This window comes from Schistocerca piceifrons, chromosome 2, assembly GCF_021461385.2.
Source record: "Schistocerca piceifrons isolate TAMUIC-IGC-003096 chromosome 2, iqSchPice1.1, whole genome shotgun sequence".
Taxonomy (NCBI): domain Eukaryota; kingdom Metazoa; phylum Arthropoda; class Insecta; order Orthoptera; family Acrididae; genus Schistocerca; species Schistocerca piceifrons.
The window spans coordinates 45,898,132-45,915,817 of record NC_060139.1 but is presented as its reverse complement, the minus strand read 5'-3'; positions in this window follow the sequence as shown (position 1 = coordinate 45,915,817).

The window sequence follows — 17,686 nt, the reverse complement described above, 5'->3', positions numbered from 1 at the left end:
CTCGGAGACACGGCGACCCGGGCACACTGGCTCTGACCCAACCACGCAGAGGGAACACTTGTCCGTTGGGCAACCGACATCTCTGCACAAGGATGGAACCGACCCACGTCCGGCAAGATAACCAACTGACGAGGCCCAGAAATGGCCAAAAGACCAAATACACGCCGCCCGATGAGATGGCCGACCGAACGATCCACCATCGGTCATTCCCGCTCCAGTCTCCTTCCGTCGGACCTCCGGCTGGCTTGAGGATATCATGGTATGCAACGACGGCCTGAAGCCTGCATCCGAGCAGGGGGACTTTCCACCACTGACTGACACATTTCTCAAAATAATATGAAAAACAGACAATTTTGGCGTTGCATAAATGTTTTGTTTTTATTTATTTCGTGATCTGAACATACCGCAAAATATGAGCGTATGCTTGAGAGTCAGTTTCTGTTTTCTGTGTCGTGTCGTGAATTTCCATATAAAGAGGTGATGCAAAACTTTTGCTGATGTGTGCATGTGTCGCCTTTATTGTTTATTATTGTTATGGATGAAATCCTACAGCAAGTATCAGATGCAATTGGAGATCATAAAATGAAAGCAGTGCTCTTTGCCGATGACCTGATGTTATGGGGAAATTGCGTGAAGGAGGTGCAAGAGCAGTTAGATGCATGGGAGGCAACGGCAGCACAATATGGAACGCATTTCTCTGCAAAGAAAAGTGAAATAATCGTCACAACAAGGAAGGAGAATAGGCCAAATGTGGATATAACTTGTGGAGGGGAAAAACTACAAGTGGTAGAGAACTTCAAGTACCTGGGAAGCGTGATTGAAAGTAAGGGGGGAAACGCAATGGAAATAAATGAAAGGTGCAGAAAAGCAGGGCAGTTCTACAAATGCATTAGGGGGCTTATTTGGAGCAAGGAGGTGCCACAGAAATCCAAGGGAATTATATACCGAACCTACTTTGTCCCCATATTGGCATACGGAAGTGAGACATGGGTAATGCACAAAAGCGACAAAAGTAGAATACAGGCTAGTGAAATGAAGTTCCAGAGGAGCAGGTTGGGTGTAACAAGACGAGACAGATTGCGAAATTTGTATGTGAGGGAAAGACTAAAGGAGGAACCAGTACAGGACAGGATAGAAAAATCAAGACTGCAGTGGTATGGACACATGAAGAGAATGGATGAGGGAAGAATTCCAAAGAGGATGTTTGATCTGCAACTGGAGGGGAAGAGGCCCAGAGGAAGACCAAGAGATAGATGGGTGAAGGGAGTAAAGGAATGTGTGATGAGAAGAGGAGAGAACTGGACGAAGGTGGAAGAGGGGGAATGGTGGAAAGACAGAACACGATGGAGAGGCTTGTGTTCCCGACAGACCCAGCCAGTGGCTGGAAACTGTCCAAGATGATGATGATGCATGTGTCGATACGGAAAGGCAGTAACGCAGAAACAAAAGGCGTGGTCAACTGTTGCAATTCATTTGTAACTGAGAGGCTTGATTTTCGTCGAGAATATGTCCTACAACTGAAAGAATTCTACTACGTTACTAGCAGTTTCAGCAAAAAACAATATCACCGGCCACTATTGCCTGACACTGTTTACGGCAATACATTATGTGCCACATTTATTTACAATGGGCCATCCTCTTGCCAAAAAATGGACGAACTCCAGCTGGTCGAAAATGTGTAGCTCTACTGCTTCCATATCGCACAAGGAATCAGGTTAGAAATTGGGCTTTGTGGTTGCACTCTTTTTAAAGCAAACGTAATGTTTCAGAAAATTTAACTATTGAACAGTTTGACTAGTGAACTGATGCTGGATACATACCTGTTCCACAATTTTATCTGAATGTCGTAACGTGATTCCGAGTATCTCGTACAAGCAACAATCTGAAAATTGCTAAAACCTATACAAATGTGCCCAATTAGCTACCGCCCTTCTGTTTTTAACTAAAGCTGATCTATGCAGAAGTTTAATGTACACTCTGTGACATAACAGCTGACCAGCGGCCGGTCGCTTCAGGAGTCTAAGTCCACGCTGATCACGACATGGACATGCAACGTGGCCACGCTGGTACAAGTTAATACTCTAAGTTTCGGATATGAGCACAAACTGGCAACACTGTAGGCTCCGGCAATTCCTGGAGGAAGGTGTCTTCTGTTCGAGGCGTTATGCTGCGTCCACGCCCATGGTCAAGCGATAAATGGTGTGATTTCCGAATGCAACTTTTCGTGAAAGTATAAAATGCTTTACTGTTGTTGAGTGACACTCCACAAAAAAATGTGTTCGATTTGCATTTCACGATCAACAGCAGGGAAAATAGACGCTCTCTTTCAATTATGATGAGTATTTTATTCACTAATATACACATAAGGATGGCTAAGAAGTAATTTTATAGTTTGTGATTCTATGAGAATACCTCACTACCTTGTTCAATATTATTATTAATGCCTCATATCGCGTTTCTTTCCCTTTTAGAAGCGATTCAACATGCTATTTTTTCGTAAGGAATTCGTATGTTTTTGTCAAGGCCCAATGACTAACTGTGGTGTAATGTGTTCTACTTCCATTTTTTGATTTCTTACGGTAAATGTGTGCGATAAACTGTGCGAAAACCTTACCGTGCATGCTCTATAGCAGCGCAGGCACACTGCACATTTTGAGGTCTATGAATGGGTTCATGGAGAACATTACGTTGATCGAAACTGATATTTATGGTATGTCCATTTTTGAAGCTGCCGAGGGTGGAAGGAAGTTGCTAACTGCGGTGTCTAAGGCGTGCCTGATTGCTATTACAACGATGTAGTATGGAGCAACAACATTCACTTCATAACTAATCTCCTGACTTATGAGTCCTATGTGCTATGTGACGATCAAAACTCAAATTCGTTTCGTTTCGTTGACAGTCGAGTTGAGTCTTCGCTCACCCCCCCCCCCCCCCCCCGCTCCGCCCACACCACCCACACCCACCCACACATACAGCTATACGCCAACCAACAATTAGCGCAGCTTACTGAGTCTAGCTTGTGAGAAGGCTTAACGTGTAAAGGTTACATTCAGATTTTATTAAAGACGTTTTTGTAGCAATGTGCAGATCTACTAAATAAAACGGAAAATAACAACCTAGAACGCAACAGTCTGCACCGTGATTAGAACTGATAACTCGCATTGCTCTTTCATCGCAAGACTTTTTTTGAGTCATCAGTCTTCTGACTTGTTTGATGCGGCTCGCCACAAATTGCTGTCGTGTGCCGATCTTTTCATCTCAGAGTAGCACTTGCAGCCTACGTCTCCAATTATTTGCTAGATGTTTCCCAGTCTCTGCCTTTCTCTACAATTTTTACCCTCTACGGCTCCCTCTAGTACCATGGACGTTAATCTCTCGTGACTTAACACATTTCCTCTCATCTTGTCTCTTCGTCTTGTTAGTGTTTTTCATATATTCCTTTCCTCGCCGATTCTGCTGAAAGCCACCTCATTCCTTACCTAAACAGTTCACCTACTTATCATCATTCTTCTATAGCACTACATCTCAGATGTTTCTATTCTCTTCTGTTCCCGTTTTTGCACAGTCAAGGTCTCACTGCCATAAAATGGTGTGTTACAAACGCACATTTTCAGAAATTTCTTGCTCAAATTAAGACTTATGTTTCATACTAGTAGACTTCTCTTGGCCAGGATGCTGAATTTCTCATTTGTGATATTTCTCATTACTTTCATCTGTCTCCGATTTAGTCTCATTCACATTCTGTAATCACAAGACCGTTCATTCCGTTTATCAGATCCTGTTACTCTTCACTTTCACTTAGGATAGCAATGGCATGATCGAAACGTATCATTTAAATCCTTTCACCTAGATTTTTAATCCCGCTCTTGAATTTTTCTTTCGTTTCCATCATTGCTTCTTCGACGTACAGGTTCAACAGTAGGGGTGAAAGTTAACAACCCCGTCTTAGACCCTTTTTACTCCGTGCACTTCGATCTTAGTCTTCAACTCTTCTTCTTCCGTCTTGCTTCTTCTACATGCTGTATACTTGTCTTGCCCTACAGCTTTTCCCTATTTTTCTCAGGATTTCGAACATCCTGCACCATTTTACATAGTCGAATGCTTATTTCAGATCGACAAGCCCTATGAACGTGTTTTGATTTTTCTTCAGTCTCGCTTCCATTATCAACCGCAACGTCAGAATTGTCTGGAACATTTACCTTTCCTAAAGCCAAACATCTAATAGATTCTCAGTCTAATTTCCATTCTTCAGAATAGTACTGTTATCAGAAACTTGGATCCATGAGCTGCTGAGCTAAGTGTGCGACAATTAGCTCTTGGAATCTTGGGAATTGGGCGGGTGATGTTTACCCGAAAGCCTAGTGATACATAGCCAGTCTCATACATTCTGCATACCAACGTGAATAATCGTTTTGTTGCCATTGCTACAATGATTTTAGGAATTCCAATGGAATATTGTGTGTCCCTCCTGCCTTATTTGATATTAAGTCTACCAAAGCTCATCTATATACTGGTTCTAATTCTGGATCCCTTATCTCATCCGTATCGTCTCATGTTTCTTCTTCTATTACGTTTTTAGATAAGCCTCACCCTGATAGAGTTCCTCAATGTGCTGTTTCCATTAAATCCGCTCTCTTCTCTGCATTTAACAGTGGCATTCCCTTTCCACTCCTAAAGCTACTTTGCTTTTAATTTCACCGATGATTGTTTTATGTTTTCTATATCCTGAGACAGTCCTTCCGACAATCATTTGTTTTAGATTTCTTCATACTTTGTACCAGTTTCGCCTTATCTACCCAGCCATTCTTATATGTTTCATTTGTAAGTGACTTATATTTATGTATTCTTGAATTTCCCTGAACATTTTTGCGCTTCCTTCTTTCGCCGATCAAATGAAGTATCTCTTATATTAACCATGGTTTCTTCTCTCTTACCTTCCTTGTACCTACGTTTTCTTCTCCAGCTTCTGTGATTGCCCTTTCAAGAGATGTCCATTGCTCTTGAACTTATAAAGGCACATTTGCATGCCGAGCGTGAGTTTCCTCGGAAACGCGAGATATTAATTAAATAAATAATCAGTGACAAATAAATAAAGCCTATGGCACACAACTGCAGCGCTGTGTCGCTAATAAAACAAAAGCACAATTACGTTACTCGTATGTTTGATTAAGAAGAGAGAGCTCTGGTTGAAGTGGTGCGAGAAGCACGTATTTCAGTTTATTGTCTGGCACACCGCCATATTTCATGTTATAAAAAAAATTACTGCGAGTTGCAACCATACTAGGCACTCGATACTGTACAGAATTTATATTTATAAAAGTAAGTAGGATTATGAACTGTAGGCTTATTCATTGAATATATCTGATTTAACTAACTGTGTAATTTTTTTTTTTAGTAGACAATCACCTCTGTACGACGTTTTGGCATGGCTGGCAAATTATTGTAATATTGAGATTTAGATTATGAGTCCGCACCTACCGCAGCAGTCTTTGGAAACGATTTAATTACGAAGTCCGATTATTTCAGTTTTATTTCACGGTCAACTACGAGTAACATTGCCTTTACGAAAAAGCCATTGTCAAGCGTCTGATACCGAATAATTAAAACCTGACGACTCATAGGAGAGACAATCATACAGATAAAATAATTAATATTTTATTTTATTTATTTTATTTTATTAATTTTATATTGGCGACTGCGTGTCGGACTTGTTATTTTGTCATTTGTTACATTGTTCTCTTTGTTTCATGTGAAAAATCAACTTTCTGGACCTGGACTTGACTATATGAGAAATAACAAAAATCAGAAGATATTTGCCAATTATAAAATTTTGCGGGAAGACGCAAAGAAGCTTCCAGCAAAATAAGGTAAGACGCAGCATCTTTGCATTAGCAGGCTTGACCAGACGTATAATTCAGTGTATTAGCTTTTCAGTAAAATTCTGTAGTGTTTCTTTTCCGCATAACAGTTTCAGTGATAAATTCCATTCTCAGTATTTTTCCTTAAACAATAACGTATGCAACAATACCAATACACGAGTGTACAATATGGCCGACTTCTGTACGATATCATGTAACATGGCCAGCAGCCATTACCAATAATCTCAAATTCAGTTTATATTTTTAAATTAACAGACAGCCATTGTTGCTACGACCGATTCATGCTCAACTGCATTTTATTTTAAAATCAGTGTCAAATATTTTCTTGAAACATATATCACGTGTGGCATGGTAATAACTAGAAAACAATACGCAAAAATGGAACAGCAAAGACGTACTATTCAGACGCAATCCGACTCGGACGAGAGACAAATGTTAGAAAATGACTTTACGACAGCAACCGGTAGTGACGATTCATCAAACATTGACGCAAGTGTTGACGAAAATTTTGACAATAGGCCTTCCACCACAAAAATTTCAAAGTCTCAAACAGAGCCCATGTTAATGCATGACGTCACGTCTAATGACGCGGCGGGGGCAGAGACCTTGCAAACGGTAAACATTGCCGACATGTTACAAATGCTAATGAAACAAAACGCAGAAAATATGGCAACCTTACAGACGCAAAATGAACAGTTAAAGACACAAAATGACGGAATCAAATCTGATCTCATAGCACTCAAGACAGGTAATGACACTTTATGTAAGCGTGTGGAACTTATAGACGCCACACTGACCAAACAGATGACTGAACTCAGTGCTAAATTTTCCCAGCTTAATACGAGACAAGAAAAGACTACAACTGACGTAGCACTTTTACAGACACAAGTAAAAAACCTTAATGTCACGTGTGAAGTTCTTACTGAACAAATTCAAACATATCCTTCAGTACATGACAACCTTGAAAAACGAATTACTGACGTACAGAATAAATTTGACAATGTTGAACAACACCTGACTGACATCTTACAATCTGATGCCACAGCTCATTTTCAAAATATTAATAAAGAATTTCATGATTGGGTAGTCAACAAAGACAAACATTTTGATAGATGCTTACGTGAAAATTTACCAACAATGGTGCACGACTCCGTAGCGCAATACATTACTAATAACAAACAGCTGATCAGTGACGCAGTACAATCCGTCACTGCACCCATGGGACAATTCACCGATCGACCACAGTCTGAATGTATCGAAAATATCAGTCAAAATGCACAGTTCAGGAACCAATATACATTCGAGTATGACACACACATACCGCACACGACAAACACACAAGAACAAAACACACCACGACTACAACACATACCACGATGTGCAAACACAAACACAAGCTATTATCATGGTAAACCACAGCAACATTATCGTAATTACTCGCCAGCTGGACATAGCAGTAATTACAGTGGGACAAATCCATATCATAATGCAAAGGAAGACGAAAGCTTAATGAAACACAGGCAATTTCAGATTTTTATCCCAGAAAAACGAACCATTCATCCGGTGATTTTTCTCAAATCTTTTAGTAACGCATTTCCACGCACTTGGAGTGACCGGAAAAAGATTTCATATATTGTCGGTTACATCCAAGGCGATGCAGCTGTCTGGGCATACAGTCAAGCTGACGTATGTACCACGTACAGTGAGTTTGAGCGTGCTTTTCTGAACAAATTCTGGTCGCAATCCGTTCAGGAGCGACTCAGAAGACAAATTTTAGAACCTGAAGCTTTTAACAGTAAAAATGGTAACTTACGCAGATATTTTGAAAAATACTTGAACATGGGACACTTTTTAGACGAACCAGTCGCAACGCGAGATATACTCCGTGCGTTGAAGGCCAAATTGCCTTTCAACATTAAAGAAAAACTCCTACATATCCCGGATGACGATTCAGATTATTTTTTAACAGCTTTAGATTCGGTTGACATGTTACTTGAAGATCAGCGCTTCGCGCGGCAAAACAGCAGCCACAATGTTTACACTAGTGGTATGCAAAACATGCAGGCTTGCCAACACAATTCTGGCGCGCCCACAGTTGGATACGCGGTACAACAAAAACAGCAAACTCACATGCCGTCTCAGTACGGAAGTCAAAATCAACACGCGTATTCCAATACAAACAATAGTTACAACAGTAATAACATTTCATGCGGCAATCCATACAAAAGGCACCGCGGTAATAACTACAACGGTAACAACGGATACAAAGGTAATAACAAAAACACAAACAGAAATAGAAATAATAATAACTACGAGCCAAGACAGCATCAAGGTTGGACTCGTAACGATCAGTACTTTCATTCAAACTCTGCTTTACCACAGCAGCCACCAGGTCAAAATTGGAGCATACCTTACGACCGACAGGTAAGTTATAATGCGCAACAGCAACAACAACCGCAAAAGTTTGGAGATCATAATAGGCAATATCCGAATGTGAATATAATAGAAATGACACCTGATGCACAACCTCAATCTGTGTCAGTACCTAGTACAAATGCTAATCCAACAAACTAGAAACAGTCACTACTTTGCCCCAGGTCGTGGCTGAAGAATCCTTGGGGGGCGGCTTCAATGTTAATCAGTTATTTGACACCACACTTGAACAACAGAATAATGATATGCCGAGTAATTCTAAACAAAAACTACCTGTTTTATTTATAAGATACAACCACAATAACAATATATCAGATGAACTTTTACAAGACAGTACACAATGTCGTTTAAACACAAATGAAATTGTTTTAGCATCCACTACTGGTGTAGTAGGTGGGATTCCAACTACTATTTTCCTAGATACAGGTGCAGCTGTGAGCGTTTTATCTTTTAATTTTTATAAAAAGATGTGTGAATTGGAACCTGTGCCTGAGTTTCCTGCCCAAAACTGTAAAATAACTACTGCACTAGGTAATAAGTCATGTAGGGTTACGAAGCAAGTTTTTTGTAAACGTTAAAATAGGTAATGGAACCGTACAATGGCCATTCCTGGTTGTACAAAACCTTGTGACAAATTGCATATTAGGAATAGATATTATGAGCGAGAAGGACTGCATTATAGACTTCTCCAAAGGTAAATGTATTTTAAATGATAAAAGCAGGGTAATTATTATTGATTTGGACAGGAGAACTCTAAAGCATGACAAACACTGTACAGGGTACAAGGTTCAGTTAGTACTTGACAAAGACATTCAAGACATGCAAACACACTCATCTGACGCAGAGCTAATGGACTTGAAAACATTGCTTGATCATAAGATAAGTGAAGCTACAGCTCTCAGTGTACATGAACGTATAAAACTACAGGAAGTGTTATGCAAATATTTACAAGTTTTTACCAAACGATTAGGTGTTATCAACACGTATGTGTACAAGATTGAAGTTAAGCCTCACAAGATCTTCTACCATAAGACATATAACGTACCGTTATCTCAACGACCTGCTGTGTGGCAAGAATTAAAACAAATGTTAGACTGGAAGGTCATTGAACCATCCACCTCACCTTACTGTAGTCCTCTACTTGTTGTCAAAAAATCAAATGGAAGCATTAGGTTAGTGTTAGACGCACGAGCTATTAATGAAATAATTTTACCGGTTCACACAAAACCTGAAAATTTAGAAGAGCAATTACAGAAATTTCTAGATGCAAAATATTTTTCCACAATAGATCTCGCTAATTCGTTTTGGCAGGTGGGTATCACTCCTGATTCTCGGAAATATACTGCATTTATGTTCGGGGGGCGAACCTATCAGTTTTGTGTTCTACCCTTCGGACTGAATGTCAGCTCTGCGGTATTCATTACAGCCCTGGATACCGTGCTTGGCGACGATTTAGTTGAGACAGTCACACACTATGTAGATGATATACTGATAGCTACACAATCCTGGAATGAACACGTTGACACACTTCGAGGAATTTTAGAAAAATTTGCACAAGCTGGAGTCACAGCCAATCTTAGAAAATCAAAGTTTGGTTGCAGTGAGATAAAGTATTTAGGACATATCATTAATTCACAGGACATACGTCCGGATCCCAGTAAATTAGATGCTATCAGAAACTTTCCTAGCCCTCGAACTAAAAAGCAGTTAAAATCATTCCTTGGGCTATGTTCATTTTTCAGACGTTTTTTGCCACAACCACTTTTGAACAGCAAACATCTGCTAAATCTACTCAGAAAGAATCAAGTTTGGATCTGGTCGGAACAGTGCCAGAATGACTTTAATACAATTAAACATGCTTTAGTGAATGCTAACATATTGAGCCATCCAGATTTCAATTTAGATTTTTGTATGACTTGTGACGCTTCACGTACTGGCTTGGGCTGTTGCTTATTTCAAGTTGTAAAGAATAAAGAGGAGGAACAGATAAGAATTATTGGGTTTGCGAGTCGCACTCTAACTGAATGTGAGCGTACATACTCCACTACTGAGTTAGAAACACTTTCCATAGTATGGGCATTCAAGAAATTCAATTATTATTTATTTGGAAAACATACAGTAATTTACACCGATCACCAGGCCCTGACATTTTTGTTAACTTGTAAACTTGTACATCCTAGACTATCACGATGGGCAGTTACACTTCAGAACTACTCTTTTGAAATTAAGTACATAAGAGGTAAGGACAACACCATTGCAGACACTTTGTCTAGACTTCCACAAGGTATGAATGATACCAACAGTGACTTAGAAAATATAAATGACTACAGGATTCTCTTAATGCAAGACAAGCAGTATCACCAATATTATATTGATATGTGCAGAAACATGGCTGAATTACAAAAATCTGATCCTCACTGGTATAAAATAATAACATTACTGGTAGAAAAACACAATCATCCTTTGACTAAGTATTACAAGTTACACAATGATGTGCTATTTTACCGCCGACATCCAAATGCTGCTAACTGGTGTGTATGCATTCCCAAAGAGTCTGAACGTAATTTAATTTGGCACACACACTTAGTTTGGGGTCATTACGGGACAAAAAAGTGTTTAGCGATGCTCAGTACATACTGTTATTTTAGCAATATGAGAAGAAAAATTTACAGGGAACTGAAAACATGTGTCATATGTCAAAAATCAAAACCTCAGAATTTATCCACAAAAACAGATTTACATTCTATTTTACCTAGTAAACCCCTGGAAATTCTGTGTACTGACATCAGTGGACCGCATCCAGCAAGCTCTGGAGGCGTCAAATATATCTTAGCTTTTTACGATATATTTTCTAAACATGTTAAACTTTATGCTTTAAAATCCGCCACTGCAAGTGCTATAATACGAAGATTCTCAAGTGATTACCTGACGCACGTGGGAAAACCTAAAGCAATTCTATCAGATAATGCAGCATACTATTCTGGGTACAAATGGAGAAATTTCTTGAAGGACAATAACATTAAAAGTATATTTATTTCGAGGTTTAGTCCACAATGTAACGCGACCGAGAGACTTTTCCGAGAATTAAACCGTTTCATGAGGACCTATATTTCATCAAAACATACTAATTGGGTGTCCTACCTAAGTCTTTTCGAAGACGTACACAATAACTTAAATATTTACGATACAAATTACACACCTAACGAGATCATGTTCAATTGCAAACAGAACGATCAGTGGATAGAACCATTACCTAAGTTGTCAGACAAGGAAATCACACCTGAATAGAAAATAAAAGAAGTATTGACTACGCTGACACATCACGCACAGATACGAAACAAACATCACAGAAACATAATAAAAAGAAAACAAAAATTCGAGGTAGGAATGCTTGTACTACTTCGTACTCATCATAAATCTGTTGCACTCAAACGACGCAACGCTAAGTGGCGTCTGCTATATGAAGGACCTTATATAATTGTTAACATACCGCACCCTGGTGCGTATCTGTTACAACATCGTAGAACTAACAAAATTATTGGGCTATACGCACACCGAGATCTTAGAGCATTTCATGCTGAATAATGTCAAAGTCATACCCATCAAAATATTGCTAAGCAACTCGAAAAACTCTGTTGCTACAACACAGATAATAAGTAGTATAGAAATTTTCATTTCAGCGTTCCAGAGTCGCAGTTGAAGACAGAAGAACTTTTCTTTCAACGCCGCGGTTCCACCGAGAAGACTGAATATTAAAGTAAAATTTATGATTACGTAGCAGTGAATGATATATTAATTTTTCACGGAACATTTGTTATTGTAGGTACCACTGACTTGGTATGACACCTGACGAACTGACAGACGTCATCTGTGAAGCGATCTTTTACTTTGAGAAATAGATTAGACGCACATCTCTCAACACGAAAAGCATCTATCAGTAGTCAAGGCCACACAGACACTCTACACACACGCACAAAACGCGAGGAATCGAACATTTTCTCTCTCTTACTATTTTGAATATTTATTGAGTAGTGAAAACGCCTGGTCTTGCCTACTGATGTAATGAATGTTGTGTCTAACCTATCTTAATTTCAGATGACATCACAAAAAACATCGATAATATCCCAGCAAAACCGCTAAAGAGGATGTAAATATCTGCAATTCATGTAATCAAATGTGACACAATGTAATAACCTATAGCGATGTAAAGATGATGTAAACATGTTTATGTGCAACTGTATTATGTTTATACTAAGAAAATATGTGACGTGTGTATGTATAATTACTTATTTTTTTTAACTGATGTATCATGTAAAAATTTGAACAAAACGAGTGCCAAAAAGACATTGCATAGTGAACCTCTGTTCACGGACATTAACGAACATTACTAACTCTGCAACTACGCAGAAACCTATGTGAAGGAAACGGTTAATGCCATTCATTATGCATCGTACCTATGTAAACGCGATGAACGATTTCCTCGATTAATAACTACGAACATTTAGGTGAGCTATATTCAGCAAAAAACTGAAAATGTGAAGTCCATAATTCGTGCATCGTCTAGTGACATTACTACAGTACCTAACTTCAAGATGTTAACTGGATTAAATGGACACAAAGTGCCTGACCAGAAAACAACACGACGGGTGGAAGAATTTTGGTTGGAACTTCAGGGAATGAAATGTTCTCGAAATGTGACGGACACTCTTACCTGGACTGTCCAAGGATCAACGCCAGCTATGTGCCGTCCGAGGTTCTGCAACCAAGCTTCCACGGAATGTAAAAAACGAACTGCACGTGGACCAATTACTCGACGGGTCACGTCTGATCTGTAATAAGCAATGCTTTTACTTACAACGAACCGCATCACAACGACTATAATGGAAATGGGAAATGGACACGCTTATGTATTAATCACGTTGTTATACAACGATGTTACTGTGATCAAAAAACTTTACCACGACGATACTAACCTGAAAAAAAAAAAATTATTGTGCAGCAGATGAATATGAACTGTAATAACGACACGATGTGTATAGGTCAACGCACCTGAAAAATACGGACATTTTTCTTTGAAGTATTTCAAAACAATACTATGTAATTAAAAACATTCAACAATCTAAGTTGTATTATGTTATAACGAATATTGTAAATTTAAAACTAAGTTACCTGTCATAGAATGTAGTCTTCATATGTAATCTTGGTTGAATATTTTCTTTGCGCAACGACTGAGAAATGCGCGCACACGAACAGTATGAACTGCAGTACTGTGCCGCGTGATCTAACTGTACGACATAACGGCAGTCACACAGACGCTTCTGCGCATGCGCGCACTCTATCTGCCAACATAAGAACTTTTACGGCGCACCCGCGTCATTCAAAGTTTGTATATAGTGTGTATAATGTGCATAATGTAGGTCATGTAAATAGTTGTAGATAACTTAGATTTTCTTGTGCGTTTAGGTGAATTGCTCGCCTGCAGGTGTGTCCTTTCGCCTCGCAATTAAGGGGGCAATATAAAGGCACATTTGCATGCCGAGCGTGAGTTTCCTCGGAAACGCGAGATATTAATTAAATAAATAATCAGTGACAAATAAATAAAGCCTATGGCACACAACTGCAGCGCTGTGTCGCTGATAAAACAAAAGCACAATTACGTTACTCGTATGTTTGATTAAGAAGAGAGAGCTCTGGTTGAAGTGGTGCTAGAAGCACGTATTTTAGTTTATTGTCTGGCACACCGCCATATTTCATGTTATAAAAAAAATTACTGCGAGTTGCAACCATACTAGGCACTCGATACTGTAAAGAATTTATATTTATAAAAGTAAGTAGGATTATGAACTGTAGGCTTATTCATTGAATATATCTGATTTAACTAAATGTGTAATTTTTTGTTTAGTAGACAATCACCTCTGTACGACGTTTTGGCATGGCTGGCAAATTATTGTAATATTGAGATTTAGATTATGAGTCCGCACCTACCGCAGCAGTCTTTGGAAACGATTTAATTACGAAGTCCGATTATTTCAGTTTTATTTCACGGTCAACTACGAGTAACATTGCCTTTACGAAAAAGCCATTGTCAAGCGTCTGATACCGAATAATTAAAACCTGACGACTCATAGGAGAGACAATCATACAGATAAAATAATTAATATTTTATTTTATTTATTTTATTTTATTTATTTTATAAACTGAGAACCCTACTGAGCTATTAATTGTAGCATTATCTGTAGCCTCAGAGGATTTCAAGCGGATCTCTTCATTCCTTAGTACTTCCGTATTCACTTCTCTGCACATTAATTCTTCTAGACTAGTCTCTTGCCGGCCGCGGTGGCCGAGCGGTTCTGTGCGCTTCAGTCCGGAAACACGCTGCTGCTACGGTCGCAGGTTCGAATCCTGCCTCGGGCATGGATGTGTGTAATGTCCTTAGGTTAGTTAGGTTTAAGTAGTTCTAAGTCTAGGGGACTGATGCCCTCAGATGTTAAGTCCCATAGTGCTTAGAGTCATTTGAACCATTTGAGCTAGTCTCTTAAACTTCAGCCTACGCTTCATCATTACCAAATTGTTATCTGAGTCTGTATCTGCCTCTGTGTACATGGAGCTAATGAACTAACGAGACGCTGATGGGAAGATGTGTCTCTCATAGCAATGTTGGTCGTTGAGCCTCGTAATGCAGCAATAATCCTAACGGAGTTGCCGAGCGGTCTAGGGCGGCATGTCACGGACTGCGTGGCCCCTCTCGCAGGAGGTTCGAGTCCTCCCTCGGGCATGTGCGTGTGTGTGTGTGTGTGTGTGTGTGTGTGTGTGTGTGTGTGTTGTTCTTAGCATAAGTTAGTTTAAGTAGTGTGTAAGACTAGAGATCGACGACCTCAGCACTTTGGTCCCTTAGAAATTCACGCCCATTTAAACATTTGACTAATGGGAAGTTAACCATTCCTGGAGTCATCAATTAAAGTTTCTGTTTCATTGACGTATGTTACATAAGAATTAAGTAGCATAAGACATCGAAGCGGAATTGGAATGTCAAGTCAATTTAACGGAACAGTCAGGGCCACATACGGAAGTAAATGCACCATCAGTGGGTTGCCGAACGTTTGCAACGCTGTAGCCAATTCTTAGCTGTTCTAGGGACAGCTGTGTAACGAAAAGCTTGTAGTGCTGTCCTTATACAGGCCCTCAGGGCGGAGGTGCGAGTGAGTGCGTTTTTTTATGCAACGTTATCCCCTGACACTTTGCACGTCGCCTTTCAGGCTACACACGTTTGAGGCATTCAGTTAGATTTCATCAGGAATTCCTCATTTTTTTAAGTTTTCTGGAATGGAAGGGGGCTTTTAACGCTGGTGTTATATAATTTCAGCTCCGGGACAGAATATCTGGTGATAATGGTTTCCGCTCATGCTTCATACGACATGTGAAATATCGAGGTACACTTATTATAATAGTTTGCAGTCAAACGTTATTTCAGTACCATAAAACGTTACTGTAAATCAACCTTACCCCACATGTCAACAGTAACATATCAAGCATATTGTTCCTCGAAATCGATCGTGTCTGCGTGGCTGTATTGTACCACATACAAATAGAATTTACTGGTACCACGAGGAAGCAGTAGTATGTTGGTCAGGATGGAAATGAGAAGAAAGATAGTCAAGGTGAGTTGGAACGCCATGTCCCGACAGTGTTAAATATAGTTACTTGGCATCCCTGTATTTCAGGAACCACTGTAGTCATTGACATGAAACTTTTACAGGACGTTAAACAGCATGTTCTGCGACTACTGAACTACAATAATTGCATTTCAGCAACTGCTTTGGTAAATACAATTTTTTTATTACACTGTTACAATTTTGTGTATTTTTTGTACGTTCTCCTAACATTATGTTCTTCTGTTAGTTCAGTAGACTCAGGATATGTATGCTATTACTCCCTGAAAATTTGAGTACTCTACTCGAAGTGGTTTCTGAGATTTAGGGGAAAATGCAACAGAAAATGTAAGTTTTCAGGATCGGCTTCTGAAGTTTCAAAACACACTCACTTCATATATGCGTAATTTTTTTTATTTTTAGTCACTCAGAAGCACCCTGCACCATACTGTATATCATCCTCTTTATCTTTTTCCAAGTTTTTCCTTCTTTTCTTCTTTCTGGACTCCTTAGTGGCCAACTGTGCTGCATACTCTACTCCATCAATGCGAACCTTGTCCATCCGTTCAAGTTCTGTGATGCAGTTTGCTTCTGGATTATTTCCTATATGCTGTAGCACTTTCACCCTACCAATGTTGCCATCATCAAAAGCAATAACAGCATCACTGACCCCCCACTTTAGTGTCTTCATTCCAACAAAAACATTTTTTGCTAAGCGACTCCATATAAGATTATTGAACGACTCATTGGGATTTTGAGTCTGACCATGCTGACACTTGTTCAGTAATTCAGGATTTGCCAGGTCTTCGTAAATAGGTTTCACGATGTCAATGACTGCTGGTGGAATGGAACGCTTATGGCTGTGTGAAGTGTTTTAGTACTAGGCATTGCGGTAATTGCACCATGTATCTGGCCAAGGAGGGCAAAGGTGGTGTACTGCCTGCTTCATTTTCAACACATCCTCAGTATTATTTCTAATGGGCATCCCATAATACTGCTGTAGTTCATCAACCATTGTATCTGTCACTTTTCCTCGGAAAAACGTTAGACGTTCGACATACAACGAGTTTATATGCTACGAAACGATACGATACTATTTTTGACTGTGCTACGAATAAAAACACATAATTTAACCTTTATAACAGAGCAATCCACAGCCTTATGTATAAAATATTACTGATTTTATTGGATCTTGAAGTAATGCAAGTAAAAATTTTAACATTTTCAACCAGTGTAGATTATATTTAAAAAAGTAAAATAAAATACTTCCCATGTGAGTTTGCTGCAAATTTTATAATGGGGATAAGAATCCGAAAACGTGAAAAAAAATCCGTTCTAGCTCCCCTTAAATAATTATTCGGTATCATACAGTAGTCAACTCATCTGAGGATTCGGAAGAGAAGAAACTCAAAATTACGCTCATTAACACAGAAACTAATCTATAAACGTGGCCAGTGGTACGTTCTACGTCCTGATATGTATTTTACCTTCATGACTTTGCATGTAATACATATCAGCTAGCCTCTTCACTGTTTTAGTGATGTTCCCGTGATGTTTGGTTCATAAATAACGAAAAGAACCCGACTACAAGTCACTGTTCCTTCGCACCTTTCCAGCAAGGTTTTTTGTCTGTTGTTGCTTGATACTGTTAAACAGACTAATCTGCCTGCTCTCCCACGAAGTATTGGACCGAGATTGCCTGAAGGCAAGGGTATTCGAAATCGT